Genomic DNA, 22,378 nt, shown 5'->3' on the forward strand with positions numbered 1-22,378 from the left:
TCACGAAATGCACAAATTTTGCACTTTAGTTGTGAAAGGAAACTCTGACATGTATCATGTTAGCAACGTCCTGTTTTCCCCAAATTTTTCGTTCCACTGGAGCTGCCCTTCTCACAACACAATTTAGATGCACTAAGCTGAAAAGACATCAGCTCGCTGCAGCATCACAGATGGACCACGAAGGAAATCCCCTTCATCCCACCCCAGTGCCAAAAGGAAATGGAAATCAAAATACGGTCCCGCTATATTATATTTAAACTGCCAACATACACATTACGATTTCATTGAAAATATGACCTTGATGTGATTATAAAACATATTTCGGACGTGTTGATTTCATTTGTGGTTTCAAATAAAGAAACCTGAATGGAGAAAAAAATGCAGCAAAAATAATTGTTTTAAAATCGAATTGTAGCACCTGAACCATAATCGATGGAAATGGTGAGGTACCCAAGGGATGGCACATCCCTGGGAACAAGATCTAAACCAAAGTGAGAATCGAGACTAAACCAGAGCTAAATCATGACTGCACAAAGATAAAATCTGGAGTTTTAAAATCTGAAATTTTGTAGCAGTACTATTCTGTTCACGGACAGTTTTAAACCAAGACTCATACCTCAGGTAGTTTGAAGAGGGCCGGCCATCTGCTCTTGAACTTTGCGATGAATGGCATCTCTTAAATCATCTCTCTTCTTCTGTGTGCAAACGTCTTATCCATCTTTGTTTTGATTATTTGATCATTGTTTGTTTTCTTCACCTCAATCAGTAGTGCTTGTCGTTCTTCCTCCAGACGTTTCTTTGTTTCTCCTGCAGGGTACTGTGGTAAAAAGTTCACTTCTGCTTTCCGTGGCTTTTTTACGTTGTTTCGACGTGGACTCTTCTCTCGTTCTCTCTTGTGTTGTAGAGCGTTTATTGCCACCTCTGGGCACACTATGTTTCTCAGTGTTGTCCGGTAATTGGCCATTTTGTATTTTAGGCTTACTTTCCAGCCTTCACAGCCCGTCACAAATCTGGTCTCTTTGAGAAAGGGATATTTATGAATTAACGCTTTAGCAACCTCATCAATATCTCCACTTTGATTTCTGAGGCCAACATATCTAATATGTCAGATCTGAGTTTGGGGCTCGGGTCTAAGAGAGTCTCATTGTTTTCATATTCTTGCTGGGCTCTGTGTAACTGAAACTCCACATCAAAACTGAACTCTGGTATTGGAAAGTTTAAGGGCCATTTCCACAAGCGAAGAGATGAACAAGAGGCACTGGAGTCTGAGGAGGAAAGGATGTCAGTGTCTGGCAAGGATGGCGAATCAAACTGTGGTAATGTCTCTCTGGAGGCAGCTGTGGTGGGCACAGTGGACGGCGCCGAGTTTTGAGTGTAAATTACTTTGATTGTACTCTTGTCTTTAATGTCCCCAGTTGTGGTTAGATTCATGTATTCATTGTCAAACTCAACATCTCTATATTGAAGCCTGAAATCTTTGGTCAATCCAAACTGTCTTTGTATTTCCTCTTTTAAAATGTCCACTGAACCAGGGATTCCAGAAGGAAGCATCAACTTGGACCAGTGAACGGTCTTGGGGCGTGGCTTACATCATAGCCTACGCCCACATGTGACACGGCAGAGCTTAAACCCCGCCTCCTCCTCCTGGCTGCACTCAACATTTCCGATCGGCTTCCTTTCCTTACAGCGCTAAAACTCAGGAACAACGGGGAGAAGCGGGGAAAATAAGGGCCAAGAATAAGAGAAATAAGAGAAACTTACAAAGCCAACAGCTGGGACTTTGTTGTCACACCTGTTGTCATGTCTTGAAGGTGACGCTGACATTTTGAAAGGACGGTGCTCTGGCTTTTCACAGGCTGCTTTCAGTAGAAACTGGGCTGGGTTGAGTGATGGGATGGGTTAGGATGGGGACGAGAAGACGATATTAAACAGCCTTCTGACATCTGAACTAGAGCGCTGGTTTGAAATGAAAGCTGTCTGATCTGGTGACATCATTGGTGGACTGACCAACTCTCATCTTAGATAAGATTTTATCATCTATTTTCAGTAAAGAATTTCTAATATCACTTTTTATCACCAGTATACACCCTCACACTGGGGCCATGTTAATATCAAGTCAATCTGATTTTGGATTTCAAAATAAAAACCCTTTAAATTTACCAAATAAGCTACACTTCCATTCATTTCAGGATGCTGTTAAAAGGAAAATTCCTATTTCCACAAACTAATCACAGCTCATGTCAACATTTATGATAACACATAATCTAACAGTGGAGTCTGCAATAGCTTTTATAACGCACCAGAGATGAAACACCGTACAGCAGTTTTCCAGACAACAGCTTAAGAATAACTTTATTGATCCCAGAGGGAAATTCATGACTCACTATTTGTATGAGGAGTGAAAAGCCTGATGGCCGTGGGTGTGAATGATTTTCTGTGTCTCCCTGTTTAACAACGAAGCCAGACGAGTCCTCCAGGTCCCATAAAGATGTTATAAGGTGAGCTGTTCAGAGTAGTTCATGATGGCTTCTAAGGTCTTTATTGTGCATCTTTCAACCACGTCTCCCATTGTGTCCAGTCTGGTGATGGACTTGAAGTCAGCTTTATATAACGTAAAAAGAAAAGGAGCCAGGACAGTCCAGTGGAGCCAAAATGCTGCTCATTAATGCCCCACAAGTGCAGTTCCCCTACCTGGTATTGAAAGTGCTGTAGTTTTATTTATTCATGCTTACTTTTGCACTTTCCCACCGATGGCAAATGTAGCTGAAATACTGAAGAAGTCGTGCAGGCACAGAAGGAAATACAAAATCATCTCAGCTGTCATACGGCGAGAGGCGGGGTCACTGCTGCAGGGGCATTTTACATATTTACATATTTATACATTTTACATATTTACATTTAATATACATTTTAGTCACAGCTCCATCCTTTTAAAATCCTCATCCAACTGAAGTCATTGTTGGAGATGAGTAAGAGGACGAGCCAATCATGTTGTTACTATGGCAGCAGTACTGTAACGTCCTCTGCCTCTAACGCCTTGCTAGAGTCGACATTCAGACCAAACTCCTCTTCAAAATGACCACGCAGACAAGCGGGTTTGACTTCACTCCCTTTACTTAGGCCAGTTGAAGTAGGGTAAAACTGAGAAAACAACATGAAATGCTCTTAGAAATCATAGACAACGATAAATACACAATAACAGTACAAATGACTTGTTTAGCCCAAAGCGTTAGCAAATCCTCTCTTTACAAACATTTCTGTTAAGCAAACACTGCAATCGCATTTCTTCAAATAGATTTTGTTCATTAGTAAGGATGGAACAGAATTACATACCGACAATGCCCTTAAAGACCATCTTAAAGGGGGACAATTGTCATACAGCAGAGAAGAGGAGAACAGGAGAAGTCTTTTCCCCAAACAATAGCAGGCCCTTTCAGATGACATCATAGAACAGAGACAGATTTGTGCACGTTATACCAGGTCATGCCAGAAGGAGGCACTAAAGAGCAACTTTCTCAGCGAAAATCTATATAAGCAGAACACGGTTACATGGTGACAGAACAAGTACTAACCCCTGCATCATCATCATCATCATCCCAACAAAGTGACCCCAGCTGTGTCCTCTCTATGTTCCAACTCTGTGATCTTATGGAGCTTATCTACACCGTAAAAAAGAATTCTGTAAAAAACAGAAAATGCCCTGGTAATTTTCTGTTATTTACGGAAATTGACAGACTTTTCCATAAATGATGAAACAATAAAATTCTTAAGTATTTACAGAATACTCTCTGTAGGATTTACGAACATTTCCTTCAGCTATAAAACTGAAAATTCTGTTTATTCAGTATATTTTCTGTATCGTTAACTCATATTTTCTATTAATAGAAAAAGTTCTGTTTATATTACCTTTTACAGACACTTCTTTTTACTGTTACTCATTAAATGTACGTTTCTATTACAACCTAATACACCATTTGCTCAAACATTCGTAAACTTTTTAAATGAATCTGTGCTTAGTACACAACAACATTGGTACAGTTACTGTTAAATATTATTTTATTCTCCTCAACTCAGAAACTATCCTAAAATATAATGACTGTCGAGATAGGCTGTGTGGCAGGCAGGCAGGAATGGTGGCCCCACAATGCAGGACTCTCAGAGACAGGACTTAAACTCAAAACGCAGCTTTTATTGCTGGAAAAACGCTTCATGAAAATAAACACTTACAAAATCCTCGAAGGTGAAACTAACATGAGACAAACACACAGCAAGAAGAGGGTACCAAACATTAATGACACGACAGAGGGCAAAGGCAAACACAGGGCTAAAATACTCAGTGGCGTAATCAGGGAACAGGAAGCAGGAGGGAGACACAGCTGGGAGAAATTAGGCCTAACGAGACAGGGGGAAGTAAAACTGAATACACTGACATAAGACATGGACCTTCAAAGTAAAACAGGAAACAAATCACAGAGACGCAGACTCGACACTGAACTACACTGTAAAATCTAATTAGTTCCCAGAACTCAAAAAAATTATGGAAACTCGTTGCCTCAAAAAAATTGAGTAAAGCTTAGCTAAAAATGACTAAGTTAGGACAACGTATTTATTTTGAGTACTCTGTACAAGCTCATTTGTTCCCAGAACTCAAAAAAATTGGATCAAGTTTACGTAAGATGACCAAGTTAGGACAACTTACTCATTTTGAGTACACTGTACTCAAAATGTACACAGCCGTGTTAGTTCCCAGAACTCAAAAAAATTATGGAAACTCGTTGCCTCAAAAAAACTAAGTAAAGCTTACTTAGGATGACTGTTAGGACAACTTATACATTGCAAGTCTGCAGTATTAAGAATAACTTGATATTTCTGACTTTCTGACAATACTAATTGTTTACCTACTGACAAACATTTCAAGTTCAACTAAATGAAAAAACAATTTGTGGTACCATGAATATCATTAAAAATAATTAACAACACTTTTGTAATGATGTTAAAATGAGCACAACTTTTATTTTCAAACACAACAAAGTACAACAGCCAACATACTGGACACTGTTCTGCTGAATAAAAATGATATTGCCATCACTGTTATAATCTTACAACGAAACAAAGTCTTAGATGTAATTATTCTGAAAATAAGTTTAGGCCTACCACAAGTTTGTTTTGTACTTACATTACTTATATAATCAACATAAAATATTTATTGTTCTGTCACAAGTGCAGTCTCTAATTTAAACAACACATTCGTTTTTCATTCCAACACAGGAGCTGGAATGTTGTAATATTTTAAGGATGGCTTGTTTCCAGTCCAGGCATTACTGCCTGAATGACTGTCATGGATCGAGATGATCCAAATGTAAGTGCAGAAGAAAGTCTTTAACTTCCCTTAAGTACAGTTGCAGTGGATGTGGGTTGGAGATGCAATGAGCTTGAACCTGCAGGTGACCACCTTCACTGACCACACCATCTGTGACGGAGGACTCATCTCTCCTGGTGTCCTGCAAGCAAACAATCATATTTTTTGGAACATGAACTTAATTGCTTTCTTAAAACATTTTTTCTGCATTTGGTATAAAACAGACTCCAATTTAGACAATCTCAGGCTCCCTCCCCGCCGGAGAGGTGACATTCAATGTCCCAATTGTCAGTCTGGATAGCTGTGACCAACACACAATATTGTCATGAAAGAATAACTTTAAAAAGTGCTATGCAAACATGGGCAATAACTTTCATTCTAATGATGTGCAAAATGATTTTGGGCACAAAACAAATTTTGCTGTTAGAAAACTTGCAGACTTCACTATATACAGTGTAGACCCTCTAAACTAAGTTTGGGGGATGTGATCTTTCAAGAAATGCAGACCAAACTGTTGTTGTTTGTTTACTTACACAGCATGTCTTGTAGAATTAACTGGAGTCGAAGCAACAGCATCGTGCAGTCACATCTCAAGTCTAATAACAGAAGACAGGAAAAGATCAGTAAAGAAACAACTTCCCCAAACCAAAGCACAAATAAAACAATAAGTAAAACAGGCTGATCTAAAGTATGATTAAAGTTCGGCCTGGTTAATATAAATGTCACTGACAGTTACTAATATATTGGAAAACCAAAACACTTACCACTGAGTTGATGTCTTTCTGTCCAACAACAGGAGTGCTGGTCCCGAGCCTCAAAGACAGTAAGAAGCAAGCAGAGGGAGAAAAAACAGAACATTTTTCAGAAACTGATTTGATCCTTAATGGCTGTGCAATCATTGTAACATAGAGTTCGCTTATGTTGTTAAATAAAGGCTAGATTTGACATTAGTAGATGCCACAGATGTTCTAAAGCTGCCACAAAGCATGAAAAAATAGACGTCTCCGAAAACGTCGGAGCATTTTTGCAAATATGTCATGTCTTGATAAATCGAGCAGATATTTGAACTTTACACAGCTACATTCTCGCCTGAAAATATCTTAAAAGTTTATTTTGTGACCCAGAAAAAGTAATACGTTTTTCAGCGGTGCTCCTCCGCCATTGCCGCGCTTACAAGTGCGCACAGGCTCCGACAACCGTGGCCGACAAATGCGATCCTCTTTTTCACCAGACTACCCTTTCTGGGTCACAAAATAACCTTTTAAGATATTTTCAGGCGAGAATGTAGCTGAGTAATGCTCAAATATCTACTTAATTTATCAAAATATCACATATTTGCAAAAGTGCTTCCACGTTTTCGGAGAGCTCCGTTATTCACCCCCCACACCCACCCCACCCCTAACGGCTGCACCTCCCAAAGAATTTTGTCTGGGCTCTTATCTCACTTATTTATTTCAAACAATCAACAAAAAAATTCACCGACATAGTTTTATGTAAGGTTTTTAAGGCTGTGGTGTTAATTTTTAAGTAACATGAGCACAGCGGCAGCAGCAACGCTAGGCTAACACTAACTAGCTAGCAAGATTATAAACCTGGTGCTAAACTAAGAGAAGCCACAAAATCAGTTTGAATACGAGTAAACATTTACTCACCAAGTCAGTAAAGATCCACAGCAATGACAACAATAATATCTCCAGGTTTGCTCAATATATTCCATAACAAATGCTGGCGCCATGAACATGCGGACTGATCCGGGAGGGAGGAGGACGGTAGTCACGTGGCATTTTCAAAACACATCTTTCATCCTTCCGCCCTGAGAAGCAAAACTTCCAGCTTACTTAGTTTTTCTAAGTTAGGACAACTCAAATTAATCGAGTTTATCAGCATTTTTGCATAAAAAGTACTGGTAACTTATTTAAATTGAGTTCTAATAACAAATTGATAAAAATTGAGTTCAGCCTATTTAATATTTTTAATTAAACACAATATTACATTTTACAGTGTAAACCTACACTAAACACGAGGGCACAAGAACAAAACCCGGACCAAAATGAAACCTAGAATAATAATAATACTCAAAACAGCACAACTAAAGAATCAAAACATAAGTCATAATACAGAAGAATATCAAAACATAAGAAACTGAAAATGCTGGGTCAAAATGACCCAGAACCGTGACAATGACAGCATCCATCTCATCACAGAACGACTAAACAGCTGATACACCAACAAAATCACTCACAAACTTTCAAATTTGAGCATTTTTATTTCCTTGAAATCAGTTTTGTCATGGCTGTGTGCAGGCAGGCGGGGAGGAAGGACCCAAAATGCAGGACTCGGAGGCAGATGTAAACTCAAAACACTCAGCTTTATTGCTGGGCAGTAACCGAACATAGACTAAACTAAACTGAGAATACAAACTAAGCAGACAGGCAGGCTAGCACACGGAACACAGTAAACATGAGGGTACGACGCAACACTGACACGAAGAAACACTGGGCTTAAATATACTGAGGAAGTCATCAAGGAATTAGAGACAGAAGGGGAACACAGCTGGGAGGAATGAGCCCTAATGAGACAGGGGGAACAAAGCTAGAAATGCTGACATTAGACAGGAACATGAACCTTCAAAGTAAAACAGGAAACAAGACACTCTTTACTAGGACACGGACTCGACAGAGTGGGACAGACAAGACACTGAATTAAACCTGCAATAATAACAAAATACAACCCGAACATTAATCATAATACAGAAACATACCAGAATAACTGAAACACAGATTCATAATAAAAATCAAAGCACCAGAGAAACATAAAGAAGAATCCATCATTCAAAAATAAACCAAAACATAAGGAACTCAACATGCTGGGTCAAAATGACCCAGAACCATGACAAGTTTGTCCTCATGCAAATGTCTTTATATACATTCATTCAAGTGGCTCCAAAGTGTTTTCTTCAAAAACTTGACAAAGAAAAAATGTGATATTTAACGATATGTTCATATTTAATAATGTCCAGATCACCTCTAAGTTAGAATCACTGCCTCAGCCAAGCAGTTAAGGTGTGGTTTACATCCATGTCTGTCCACTCATGATACAGTACACACATGTAGTCAGTTATAGCCACTCACCTTTGAGTACTGACATTACACTCACTTCATCAATGAACTGAATGCAATTCACATTGGTGTGAACATTTCTGAACTCTTTGGGGTCTTTACCTTACAATGTAACATCATTTGAGTCCAGATGTGTTGACTGTTTAAGTGGTGCTACATGAATAAAACTGAACAGATCTAAAGAAGGTGTTCCTGAAATTTGGCTTTATTAGAACAAGATGGATGGATGAGCACAGCCCTCTCAGCACAGGGCTGACAGGACTTATAAACTTATAAACTATAAAATACATAAAATAAACAGTGACTTAAAAGAAATCAATAAATACACAAACATTTCAACCGCTGCTTCCTCAGACTGCATGAGTAACAGGAACCACTCACTGTTGGATCTGTGAGTGCTAAAATTACACTGTTACTAGAGCCATCCAGTCGTTCTCTAAAAGTGAACATTAACTTTCTTAAAAGTGCTTTAAAAGTCCAAACAGCCACAGCTACAAACATCTGACTGGCACTACCCCCTCTGGGTATCCTGACCACAAGGGGGCAGTATATAACGGTATGCAACAAACATAAATAAACAAAATCACTTAAACTGGAAGTGAACAAATGCTGAATTTGTGTGAAACAGTATTTGCCTGCACATAGAGCTTACACTGTTGTCTGTATATGTCATCATTTATTTGGTCAGTAATAAAGTAACCGAGGTATTTCCCCTTTTTGAAAGAAAAAAACGTGTTAACCCCTGGACTAAAGAAAAAATGTTCCAAGTGGGCGAGGTGCTAATTTTCAGATGGCAGGTCTATGGGCTCAAAATGTGGTCATAAATATTTTGTACTTGTAAATCAGGATTTGTATGTGTAAAAAAGATTTGTGTGTGGACTTAGCCAAATATCACCTGCAAGTTACAAGAATTTTGACCCTATTTTTCTTCCTTTCATCTGATTGGTCAATGTCATGTCAATCACAAATGTAACAATCCAATCAGAGGACAGATGGTTTGGCTGTCGGAGGGGCGCTTTTTTTGAACTGCAGGTCCTTGAAGGGAATAAATGCCCTTTTACATGCCAGCCCAGCGTTTTCCTTCATCACCACGAAGGAAAACAGTCTGTGGTCGTCCGAGTTTGGTGATTTTTGTGTCACAGGTCTACGTGTTTAATACAGGGACTTCCACAGCCTTTTCAACAGCGCTGCGGACCGCGGGGGGGAAGCAGTGTTGTGGAAATGACACAGTCTTCACTAGTGGGGATAGTTACAAAGCTTTCTTCGTTATGAATTAGCATACATGGTTTTATTGAACATTTGAAGAACCAGCAAAAAACCAGAAACTCTTGTAGAGGACATAAAGTCAGAGATAGAAACGACAAGGAGCAGGTGCATCTAGTACAGGTAGCGCTGCTGCAAAAACCCACAGAGCTCAGCAGCCAGCGCAACAAATTCTGGATCCTTTGCTTTTAGTTAGCAGTTAGCATTAGCAGCACATGCTGTGCTGTGAAAGGACCTTTATGCTGCGCACTGTGACTCACAGCAATGGTCCCGGGTCAGCCCTGACTTTGTGTTAAACTAATCCTAAAGTAATAATGGTATTTCTAACCACTGATATACCACAACTTTATCCTTTCAACAGCTGCTGAAAGTTAGCGGACCTAGCTGCTATCGGATATTTATATAGAGATCCTCCAGCTTCAAACTGTGTTACCCTTCAAGGACCTGCAGTTCAAAAAAGCGCCCCTCCGACAGCCAAACCCATCTGTCCTCTGATTGGATTGTTACATTTGTGTTTGACATGACATTGGCCAATCAGATGAAAGGAAGAAAAATGGGGTCAAAATTCGTACTTGTAACTTGCAGGGTCCACACACAAATCTTTTTTACACATACAAATCTTTTTTACACACACACAAATTCTTTTTACACATACAAAAATGATTTACAAGTACGAAATATTTATGACCACATTTTGAGCCCACACAGGTCTACATCTAGAATCAAAACGAGCACAAACATCAACAACCAAAGTGAAGCATTAAGACAAAACAGAGCAATGTCAAACAGGATCCACACATTTGGGCCACAAAATAGATGTAAACTGACTAAAGTAAGACACAAATCAGACAAAAATAGATGCAGCATGATCACAAACAGACACATGTTGGCTACATATTGATGCAAACTGACTAAAATCACACGTGCAACCCTTTCTACATATTTGACAACAGAAGAAAAACACAAACAAAGTTGGAATGTATTTTTAATGTAGATTTCTTTTATTTTATGCCGAATTAGATATTTTAAAAATCAATCGCCAAATCACAAAGTCTCCTCCCTGTTTGTACTGTGAGGTCAAAATCCTACAGTACTACAGGGAACCCCAACAATCAAATGATCAAATTCAAATTCAAATTCAAATTTTATTTGTCACATACACAGTCATACACAGTACGATATGCAGTGAAATGCTTACACAACTGCTCGTGACCTAAGGAAAAAAAAAAAAGAAAAGGCTATGAGTAAGATAGGAAATAAATATGAAAATTAAAAGGGGTAAATTTAACTAGGAAGGAATAAAATAAAATATATATATGAATTTGTTGAAAATAAAATAACTAAAATAACTGTACAGCACAAATTAGAATGAAGGGTAAATTAACTGGGAAAGAATAAGATAAAATATATATGAATTAAAGTTTAAAATAAGGTAACTGTACAGCAAAATACACAATACACAGTATAGAAATATATAAGAATGTATGAAGAAATATGAATATATATACAATAACAGCAGCATTTTACAAGTATTAAATGGAAATGAAGAAATATAATGTCCAGTGTTGTGCAAACCACATTTTAGGTGTCTTGTGCAGTGCAAATATGCTTAAAGTGATTAAGTGTAAACAAAGTCCAGACTGTCCAGTGTGTGTGTAAGAATCATGTGTGTGGGACCGTTCTATGTGGTGGTGTGATTGAGAGACCGTATCGCCTGCGGGAAGAAGCTCCTCCTCAGTCTCTCTGTGTTGGTCTTCAGGGAGCGGAATCGCTTTCCTGACCTCAACAGCGAGAACAGTCCGTTGTTGGGATGGCTGAGGTCCTTCACGATCTTCCTGGCCTTGGTCCAGCACCGCCTGCTGTAGATTGAGTGCAGGTCAGGGAGCTCGGAGCGGATGGTGCGCTCAGCTGATCGCACAACCCTCTGTAGAGCTCGTCTGTCCTGCATGGTGCTGTTCCCGAACCAGGTTAAGATGTTTCCCGTCAGGATGCTCTCTATGGTGCACGAGTAAAAGTTCCTGAGCACCTTGGAGGGCAGTCGGAAGTCTCTCAAGCGTCTGAGGTGGTAGAGGCGCTGTCGGGCCTTTTTCACTACGGTGTTGATGTGACAGGACCATGACAGGTCCTGCGTGATGTGAACTCCGAGGTATTTGAAGCTGTCCACTCTCTCCACTGGGCACTCGTTGATGACGGGGGTCTGGTAGTTCCTCTCCTGCTTAGTACTGAAGTCCACTATCAACTCCTTTGTTTTACTGATGTTTAGAAGGAGGTTGTTCCTCTGGCACCAGGTCTCCAGATTCCTAACCTCCTTCAAGTAGGCCGTCTCGTTGTTGTCAGAGATAAGGCCCACCACGACGGTGTCGTCAGCAAACTTGATGATGGTGGTGGAGCTGGTAGTGGCCACACAGTCATATGTGTACAAAGAGTACAGCAGGGGGCTCAGAACACACCCCTGGGGGGCTCCAGTGCTGAGAGTGGTGGAGGCTGAGATATGTCCGCCCATCCTTACTGCCTGTGGTCTGCCAGTTAGGAAGTTGGAGATCCACTGACACATAGATGAGCTGAGTCCCAGGTGCTCCAGTTTGGTGGTGAGTGTGGAGGGAATTATGGTGTTAAATGCAGAGCTGTAGTCGATGAAGAGCATTTTAACATAATTCCCCCTTCTGGTGTCCAGGTGAGTGAGTGATGTGTGGAGGAGATGAGAGATGGCATCGTCTGTGGAACGATTTGAACGGTAAGCGAACTGTAGTGGGTCCAGTGTGTCTGGTAGTGAAGAAATGATGAAGTCTCTGACCAGGCGTTCAAAGCACTTCATCACTACTGAGGTGAGGGCTACAGGGCAATAGTCATTGAGAGAAGCAGGGTGGGGTTTCTTCGGGACAGGAACAATGATGGACTCCTTGAAGCATGTGGGGATCACCGACTGAGATAAAGAGATGTTGAATATCTCAGTGAACACAGGTGCTAGCTGGTATGCGCAGTCTCTGAGGATACGACCTGAGATGCCGTCTGGTCCTGCTGCTTTCCTGGTGTTCACTCTCTTGAAGGCTCTCCTCACGTCATGCTCAGAGATGACGAGCACGTTTCCGGTGTTGGCAGTATCTTCCTGTCTGCAGCCGTTAGCGCCGCTAGCGCTAGCATCGTTGGAGTCCTTGGCTGCAGCCTCGAAGCGAGCATAGAAAGTGTTCAGCTCGTCTGCCAGAGTCACGTCCGCGTTCGTTAAACCGGTTGTTGGTGCTTTATAGTCTGTTATTGTCCTTAATCCCCGCCACAGGCTCCTAGAGTCACTCTGTTGGAGTTGTGACTCTAGTTTCCTCCCATAGCGCTGCTTCGCCTCTTTCACCGCCTTCCGCACGTCATAAGACGCGGCTTTGTACGGGTCCATGTCCCCCGTCGCGAGTCCCGTGTTGTAGGCAGCGGTGCGGGATCTCAGAGCGTCGCGGATGGTTTTATCCACCCATGGCTTCTGGTTGGGAAACGTTGTGATAGTCTTTGTCTCCACGGTATCATCCGCTAGTTTCCCGATGAATCCCACCACCGCTTCCGTAAACACGTTGACGTCATCATCGGAGCTGTTTCTGAACATGTCCCAGTCTGCGTCGTCGAGTGCGTCCTGTAACGCGGCCACCGATTGGTCCGTCCAGCGCGCGACCTTCCTCTGAACCGGAACTTCCTGTTTCAGCCTTTGTTTGTATTTTGGCATGAGGAAGATGGCGGCATGATCGGATTTGCCAAACGGAGGGCGAGATTGTGCCTTGTAGCCGTCCTTGACCGTAGTGTAGCAGTGGTCCAGTGTCCTTTCACCTCTGGTGGGGCAGGTGATATGTTGATGAAAGTTCGGTGCTGCGCGTCTGAGGTTGGCACTATTGAAGTCCCCCATCACAATAAGCGCGGCGTCCCGGTGTTGTGTCTGGTGCTGGGTGAGAGCCTCATGCAGCTCGCATAAGGCAGTGTTCGTGTCCGCTTGTGGTGGAATATAAACGGCACTTATAATGACCGATGTAAACTCTCGAGGTAGATAAAAGGGACGACACATGATGGACAGTAGTTCCAGATTTGGTGTGCAGGAGCACACCTCTGAGCAAGCACTAGGCGACTGTGGGGAAGAAAAACTCCCTTTAACAGGAAGAAACTTCCAACGGAACCGGGCTCAGAAGGGATGGCCATCCGCTGCGACCGGTTGGGGGGGATGGAAATCAAAAAGGAGACAATATGGCGTGAACTACAGTTGTTAAAATTTGGATTTGGTGCCAAAATTCTGCTTCAAGATGTTAAAAGAAGCAGCGCGGCGGGGAAAAGCCAGGAAGGTCATTTTAATCATCTCTGGCTTTAGTGAACCACCTAAAGGGTTTTCGCAGAGTTTTTCCCAACGCTGAAAAAAACCTGGAAATTTTGGACTTTTTGGGAGGACTGGGGATGACTCCGAGGAGCATTTTTAGATGCTTTATCAGAGCCTCATCAAAAGACGCATCATTTGCCATCGCAGCCTTTAACACATCGTCTGGGGAGCCAAACTCCTTGATGAGGCATTTGGCCATTTTCTTGATGAACTTTTTGTTGTCATTGGTCAGACTTGTGGCGGACTCTGTGCTGCTGAGTTCAGGCTGCATCAGATCTCGCAGACGCTTGAGGACCACGTCTAGTTCTTTTGTAGTACATGAGGTCCTGACACAAAAGTCTTTAGTTTCAGGGCTTGATTTTTTGATGATTCTCATCATGAGGATATAAGCGAGGTCATTGGAAATTCTCTCAGCATCAGAAGATGACACTGATACCTCATCTCTGACATGTCAGAGGAATCCTTGAGAACGCCTGAAACACTGGCAGAGCGTTTTTGGGGAGAAATGCTCCCAGATTTATGTGTCTGATCAGGTGACTGATCAGGTGTCGGAGAGCATTTTTCTGGGGTAATGCTCCCTGATTTTGGTGTCTGATCAGGTGACTGATCAGCTGCCAGAGAGGATTTTTCTGGGGAAATGCTCCCAGATTTTGGTGTTACAGGTAATGGAAAAGATTCTCTTCCACTGCCATCTGAATCTGTGCTTGTGTCCTTTGTTGGGGTCCTTGTTCTTTTCATAAAGTTCTGGATGTCTTCCACAGCCACAGAAACCTTGTCCTCAATCATTTGATCTTGGTCTTCGTTCTCCACCCAGATTAAAAGTTTTTTTACAAACTTTTCTACTGCGTCTTCTACGAGCACATAGAGGACTTCAGCAGAAAAGGGACGCTTTGAGCCATGTGTTTGTCGTGGAGTCCTGGAGATGACGGTGTCAGACAGGGATCTACCCATTACAGGTTCGGGGATTTGATACAGTCGATCCGTCATGAGTAGATCAAACATTTTTGCCGTCAACTCCACAGTAAAATCTCTGGTTCCCCCACTAGTTCTAAAGTTTTCCACTGTTTTGTGGACGATGACGAGTTTTTCTTTCTTTGTTAATTTCTCATATAACTGATTAACGTCTGATCCAATGGCGTCAAAGTCGACTGGAGAGGAACGTATGTAACGAAGCAGTGTGTTTCGGGAAGGGGCTCGATGAGCCTCTGTACTCTGGGGACGAAGAGTTTCTGGGACTGACCCTGAGAGGCTGGAAACCTTACTTTCATCTGAGGGCACTGTGTCACTTTTGGGGTACTTGCAAATGTTTTTTAGACAAACAAAAAAATTCCTGTTTGCCTTTATTACTTTTCTCAACTCTTTTTTCATTTTTTCAAATAGTTTTTTTGCAAACATGGAAAAGCGGTGTTTGCGTGCTTTGAGCCCGGAGTGAGAGGTGGATGGCAAACATCTGGAGAAGAAGTCTCTCAGCTTGTTGATAATTAATCCTGCATTAAAGGCAGGTTTGGGTAAGCGACACCTCTCACAGTGCTCTTCACTGCTTAAATCCATGTTGCCAAGTATCTCATTTACGATGTCAGCTGCAACCACTTCTACTGGGGTTGGAGCTCGGATACTTTGGCTTCCTGCAGCTGGTTTGATTTCGTCCTTTTCTGTTAGAGTTTCCTCCTCATCTTTATCTTTATCTGTCATCTCTCCATCTGAGCTCCTTGATGACAGAATCACAGAAATCTCTGTGATTACTGATTGCACCGACATCTTTGAATCCGTACTTTCTGTACCGGAATCAGAGCCGCTTGACCCGTACCGGCAGCGCGGCTTACGTGCTACATACCTTTTAAGGCACGAGGCAGCGTGGCAAACCATGCGGTGCAGCTTTTTAATATTACTACATTTGCCGCTAACATAAACGGCGGGGTCTTGTGGGAGATCGGGGCTTTCGGTAATGACTTTAACTGCTGACTTGACCTTTTCGGAGATCTCTTCCTCAACCATCCGTGTCAGCTCGTCAGCGCTCTTATGTCGCTGTTTCGGGACGTCAAGAGCGCTGGCGATGGCGGCTGAGATCGAGTCTCCGAGGGACGGGCTTATTTTCCCCGCATCTAAAGGCTCCGGATCTTCCCTCGTCTTGCGATCCTGGATAACAGGAAGGGCATTTTTCAGGATTCCGGTAGAGGCGATCTGAATGATTTCACAAATCATATCAGCGAGCGCCGCTTGGGCGCCCGAGTCGCATGCGCCACTTTCTATCATGCTCCACTGACTTTCAGAGGGCCTTTCGAAGCACCTGTTGATAGGTGGCATAATCTGGTCTGGTGTGGCCACGATTGAATTTTCATTTTCGCTGCGTGTTGCCATGGTTTTGTCGCAAATTTGATTTTCTGGGTTTGAGAGAACAGCGGAAGAATTTCCTTGTTTTAGGGAACGCCGACTGTTGAACATTTGCAAACAGATGAGCAGTGATGTTTCTGTGTGAGAGCCGCAAGTGACGTCACAAAGAAGGCACGAGCACATGAAGAAAAGCCCCTAGCACGCGCTAACACCTGCGCAGCAGCAGATTGGGTATGGCCCACTGTCACTACCCGATCCATACCGGAAACCCGATCGGTACCCCGCATGCGTGAAAGGTGTCTACTTCTGGTCGAAGCGTTTTACGATAGTTAGGGGTCAGAGTATCTGTTAAGATGTTAAGAATAATAAGTATCTCTTAAAATGTTTCCAATAATGAAACATTTAATATAATGTAGACAAAAACAAAAAAATAAAAAGATAGTGACGGATCAAGACTCCCCGATCCTTACTGGGCATGTGCAAAGTCGGACCGTACAAATCGGGTCTACCCGATCCGTACCGCGCATGTGCAGGGGTTTTCTTCTTCTTCTGTTCGTTTAATGGCAGTTTACTCCCCAGTGTTCGAGGATACTGCCACCTGCTGACCGAGCGAATGAACCCTATTGTAAACTGAATTAGCGTCATTACAAACGTGTGTTAAATTTGATTTAGTGATAGTCGAGTGTGTTTATGCTTGTCTGTGTGGAGAGGATTGATTGGAATAGTGATGATGATGTCCGCTATCACTGTCAATTGTCAGTAAACACTTCATCTGGCTGATGAATCTTCACGTGACATATTACAAAGTCTGTATTATTAACTCTGTAATTAGGTGCTATTCTTCTTATTTTACGGCGCTGTTGTTCAATCAGGGAACGCTGTCTGTTGAGGAGAAAAGCATGAATTTGTTTGTATACGGATTATCCATAGTTTAAATGTCCCGGTAGTCGAAAAGGAGGCAGAGCTGTTGAGAAATGCTAGGAGCTAACTGGGTGCTAACCGTGTCATTCAAATATATTGAATGTCGCAATGCTGGCAAAGAGAGGAAGTGACGCAAGATTTGCGCATGCGGGGTACCGATCGGGTTTCCGGTACGGATCGGGTAGCGACACCCACCATATCCCAGGATTCATTGCGAGTCAAAGGTTGAAAAAAAATGGCGGACAGTTGACATGAAGCGGTCCAGTAAGCACTCTTCTCTTCACAGTAAGCACTGGGCTTTTATCTCACTTCAAATATACCGCGGAACAAATGTTAGCGTAATGAAAAGTCTTAAAAAGTCACGTTTAGCGAACCTTCGGCTAAGTTACATGACGTTAGTTTAGGTTTGTCCCGAAGCTGGGTCTGTTTGTCGGTGAGAAGCCAAACGTACTTAAACGTTTCAGGAAACACCGAGCAGACGGTTGACCAAATATCTGGCCCGCGAACTGCGGTGAGGACGCAGACTCAAGCATGCTGTGCTGCAGTTTGTCCTTAAAGAGCTCTCATCCTGTATAAAGCACTAATAATGAGACAGACAGTAAATGGAGGCGGCGTCCTCCTGTTTCTCTGCTGTTTTTGTCATGCTTATATCAAACAACCTGAGTCTGTCACCTTTGTTATAAAGACAACACTCTGCAGGATCCTGTCCTGTTTCTCCTTTCTCTGATTAAAAGACATAAAGTGTGTCTTTGTGATTATAAGAGAAAACTGTTTTCATCCTGCAAGTTAACAGATATTTGATCAACTTCTGCTGCTTTTGTTGCTAACTGCTGTGGTTGATTTCCTTCTGCAAGTGTCCAGAGTCAGAAGAGACTGAGAAGGTGAGAGGAGATGGAGGTTCTCCACCCCTGATGAGACACCAGGACAGATCCAGGACAGTGTGCGAGGAAGAGGAGGAAGAGGAGCCAGCAGCAGCTGAGAGATGCAGAGGAGAACAGACAGCTCTCTGTAGTTGAGGGACTGGTAAAAACATTGAAAACACTGTCTCGATATTTGCTTCCTGTATTTGCAGAAGTATCTCCAACACAAACTGTAACAGCTGCCTACAGGGAACCACTCACTGCTGTTTGTCCTGCAGGACAGGATCTGACAGGGAAAGAAGGAAAAATAAGGGAACCACGGACAACTTTGATTTATCCAGAATATATTTAGTTCAAATATGGTTTACAGTGGGATTGTGCTGGTTTCAGTGGGAAAAGTATGCAGCTCATTTAAATACAAAGAGCTGTGAAAAGTTGTCCATTCATAAAGTGTCATTATTTTATAAGGATGTCATGTTTCTGTATCATCTCTCTCCTGTTAGAGCCTCTTACCCAAACATCAGCCTGTTTAATGCTCTCATATCTTCACCATAAGTAAATTATACTGCAGTTTTCTCATCAATAAAAGAATATTTACTGCATCAGTTTGTCTTCATTTCATCTGAAACACACAAGGATCAAATCTCTATGACTGCATTTTAATGCATACGTTATTGTTCCCCGTGGGGAAATTCCTCTCTGCATTTAACCAATTCACTCAGCAATGGGCAGCCACTGGGAGCAGTGTGTAGGGACGGTACCTCAGGGTAGCCACTGATTCGAATGTAATGTTCTCCCAGATACATCACACGGAACTGAAACAACAGTTTTCTTCGCTAAAAGTCAAACAAATGACATCAAATAAAGATTTTCCCTATTTCTGTCCAACATGCCGTCCACCATCGCTTTAGCTGTCACGGTTGCTTGGCAACAGAAACCGTCGCAGGCTAGACCGTCAATTCACTTCCAGTCTTCTCGGCCTTTTAATGATCCGGCTCTGTGACGTCACAGTCACCCTGGTAACTCCCAAAAGCTGAGCGACAAGTACTGATAAATGTTTCTCTGCACACTGTGAAATCTAATATTGTGTTTAATTAAAAATATTAAGTAGGATGAACTTTTTAAAAAAATTTATTTATTTATTTTTTAATCAAATTGTTATTAGAACTCAGTTTAAGTAAGTTAGCAGTTCTTTTAATTCAAGAAGCTGATCAACTTTGAGTTGTCTTAACTGATAAAAACTAAGTACGCTGGAAATGTTGCTTCCCAGTGCGGAGGGATTAAACGATATGGTTTGAAAATTCCACGTCACTACCTTCCTTCTCCCTCGCACAGATCAGTCCGCATGTTCTTGGTACCCGTGTTTCTTTGTGGAATATGTTGAGCAAACCTGGGGAAGCTTCAGCTCAGGAAAATATTGTTGTCATTGCTGTGATTCTTCACGTGATACACTGATTTGGTGAGTAAATGTTTACTCTTATTCAAACTGTTTTTGTGGCTTCTCACAGTTTAGTACCAGGTGCTAGGTAGCTAGTGTTACCCTAGCATTGCTGCTGCCTCTCAGCTCGTGTTACTTAAAAATTAACCCCAAATCTTATATAATTGGCCATGTTTGCATAGCCCTTTTTAAAAATATACATTATTGTGTATGAGGTGGAGGTCAGGGCTATCCAGACTGACAAGTAGGACATTGAATGTCACCTCTCCGGTGGGGAGGGAGCCTGAGATCGTGTAAATTGGGGTCTGTTCTATAGCAAATGCAGAAAAAAATGTTTTAAGAAAGCAAATAAGTTGGTGTTCTAAAAGTCTGATTGTTTGCCTGCATGACAGCAGGAGAGATGAGTCCTCCGTCACAGATGGTTGGTCAGTGAAGATGGTCGCCTGCAGGTTCAAGCTCATTGCATCTCCAACCCACATCCACTGCCACTGTACTTAAGGGAAGGTAAAGACTTTCTTCTGCACCTACATTTGGATCACCTCGATCCATGACAGTCATTCAGGCAGTAATGCCTGGACTGGAAACAAGCCATCCTTAAAATAATACAACATACCAGCTTCTGTGTTTGAATGCAAAACAAATGTGTTGTTTAAACTAGAGACTGCACTTGTGACTGAACAATAAATACATTTATTTCGATTATATAAGTAATGTAAGTACAAAACAGATGTGTAAAGCCTGAATGTAGTTTCAGAATAATTAAATCTGAGACTTTGTTTCATTTACACATTCTAACAATGATGGTAATATAATTGTTTGTTGTTCAGCAGAACAGTGTCCAGTATGTTGGTTCATATACTTCATTACATTTGAAAATAAAATTTGGGCTGATTTTAACACCATTACAAGAAGTGTAGTTAATTATTCTTTTTGAATCATATTTGCATTCAGTGTTATATTAATATAAAACATAATGTGATTGTAAAAAAAGAATAAAGTAAGTTAGCACAAATAGTTTTTTAATTTAGTAGAACTTGAAATGTTTGACAGAAAGTAAACATTTAGTACTGCACAGTCAGAAACATCAAGTTATTCTTAGTACTGCATACTTGCAATGAATAAGTTGTCCTAACATAGTTTTACTAAGTAAGCTTTACTCCATTTTTTGAGTTCTGGGAACTAATTGGATTTTGCAGTGAGACTGTTTTTATTTGATAGTGTTTTATTTTGGGGAGTGCAGACTTGCAGCTTTAACTGTTCAGGACCTGCAGATATTTAGAGGATTATGTATAACAGGACAAAGAAAATCCATAAAAATACTTTATTTGTTAGATGTATGTTGTAGATTTGTTATTGTTATTTATGGTTCTCTGAAATACTGGCAACATTTCAAACTTGTACTGATGTACACAGAGTGGTGTCTTGATGCATGATCAATCATCCAGGTAAGGAAATCCCAAAAGGTCGATTTTGTTCACCAGGACGTTTACAGTGTGAGAAACGTTTTGTCACTCATCTGGGTGACTTCTTCAGGTCAGCTGACTGCAGTCAGCTCCTCCCACTGAAATGTCTAGATGAACAGAATCAACCTTTTGGGATCCATAGTGTGGTATGTCAACAATTTATTATAATATTACAGTTTGAGCTCAACGCCCTTAATTTTTATAATCTGTTTATTTCAATGACAAATATGAAAAAAAGTAATTTTGCTCAAAGATCCAAACTGCAGCTTCTGTTTATGATTTCCAGCCCAGTAAAAAGAGCTGATGTACCGTATCCCAACATGAAGATTCTCTTTCTATTCTTAACCTCATTTAATCTAAAATTGGACAGAAAGCAGCTTTCTATTATGTGATGCACCGTCTTGGTAATAGTGTATTTCCTCCTCGTTACTCTCACAGCAGCTTTTAAAGGCACACAAAGGATCATTATGATCTATAGCTATGTTGAAAATCTGGAAATCCTCAGAGAACACGAAGCAGGACAGCTGAAGGCTGCTGGTAATTACTCCACTCACCAGTGACTGCAAATCACGTGTTCCAGTCAATAGTATAGCGTGATAGCTATAGATAGCATGATCATTTCATAAGTTGACTGTCAGTCGGGGCTTTTTCTGCTTTATGACTCCACACTGATTTGGGTTTCTCTATGAAGGCGTTCAATAAGCTCAAAGTCACCATGACATTCATGCCCATGATGAGTGTGTGTGTAAACCTCTCGGCCAAACTGTACCCGAGTGTCTGTAACAAAGCTAAAATGAAAGCGATTTGTCAGCATATAGGCTGCAGTCACAGTTAAACACACCAACCAAAGAAGCTGAGGTGGATAGATCCATCTTTGACAAACAGTGGCTTTGATAACAAAGTCCACCTTATAAAGTTTGTCTCAGTTTCTCTGTCATTTAAACACATTTGGCTCTTTGGTCACATAGACTGTCAGAAAACAGTTTTAGATTTTGCCGTTGTTATAATATGCATATACCCTCATTCTTTGCATCTGAAATGATAAAATGATCAAAAAAATATGTCAGCGAAGCACACTCGCACGATAACAAGGAAACAGAGTGACCTCTGAGCAGGTGTGAAACTCCTCTGTGTGATATTCTGGACCCTGAGCAGACGTCGTGTCCAGAGGAAGACACCGGTTGTTTGGCTGAAAAACACATAACAAGGTCAGACCGGGACCTGTCTCTCCCTCCGTCACACACACGGATAAACACCACCCTGATAGGATGTAACTCGGAGATCC

At 41.5% G+C, this 22,378-nt stretch overlaps 1 long non-coding RNA gene across 2 annotated transcripts; it reads right to left on the reverse strand.

Annotated features, from left to right (window-relative positions):
* Positions 1-5,462: 5,462 nt before the first annotated feature.
* On the reverse strand, positions 5,463-7,352 carry LOC109204147 (uncharacterized). Of its 2 annotated transcripts, XR_002063703.2 has the most exons (4): positions 7,012-7,352; positions 6,124-6,172; positions 5,893-5,955; positions 5,463-5,501 (listed from the first exon to the last, which is right to left on the reverse strand). It is a non-coding gene; the product is annotated as an uncharacterized LOC109204147 (long non-coding RNA). The 2 variants fall into 2 exon arrangements; XR_003222119.1 differs by lacking the exon at positions 5,463-5,501 and having other exon boundaries at positions 5,816-5,955.
* Between the last annotated feature and the right edge of the window lie 15,026 nt (positions 7,353-22,378).

The sequence above is a fragment of the Oreochromis niloticus genome, linkage group LG11 (assembly GCF_001858045.2).
Source record: "Oreochromis niloticus isolate F11D_XX linkage group LG11, O_niloticus_UMD_NMBU, whole genome shotgun sequence".
Lineage (NCBI taxonomy): Eukaryota > Metazoa > Chordata > Actinopteri > Cichliformes > Cichlidae > Oreochromis > Oreochromis niloticus.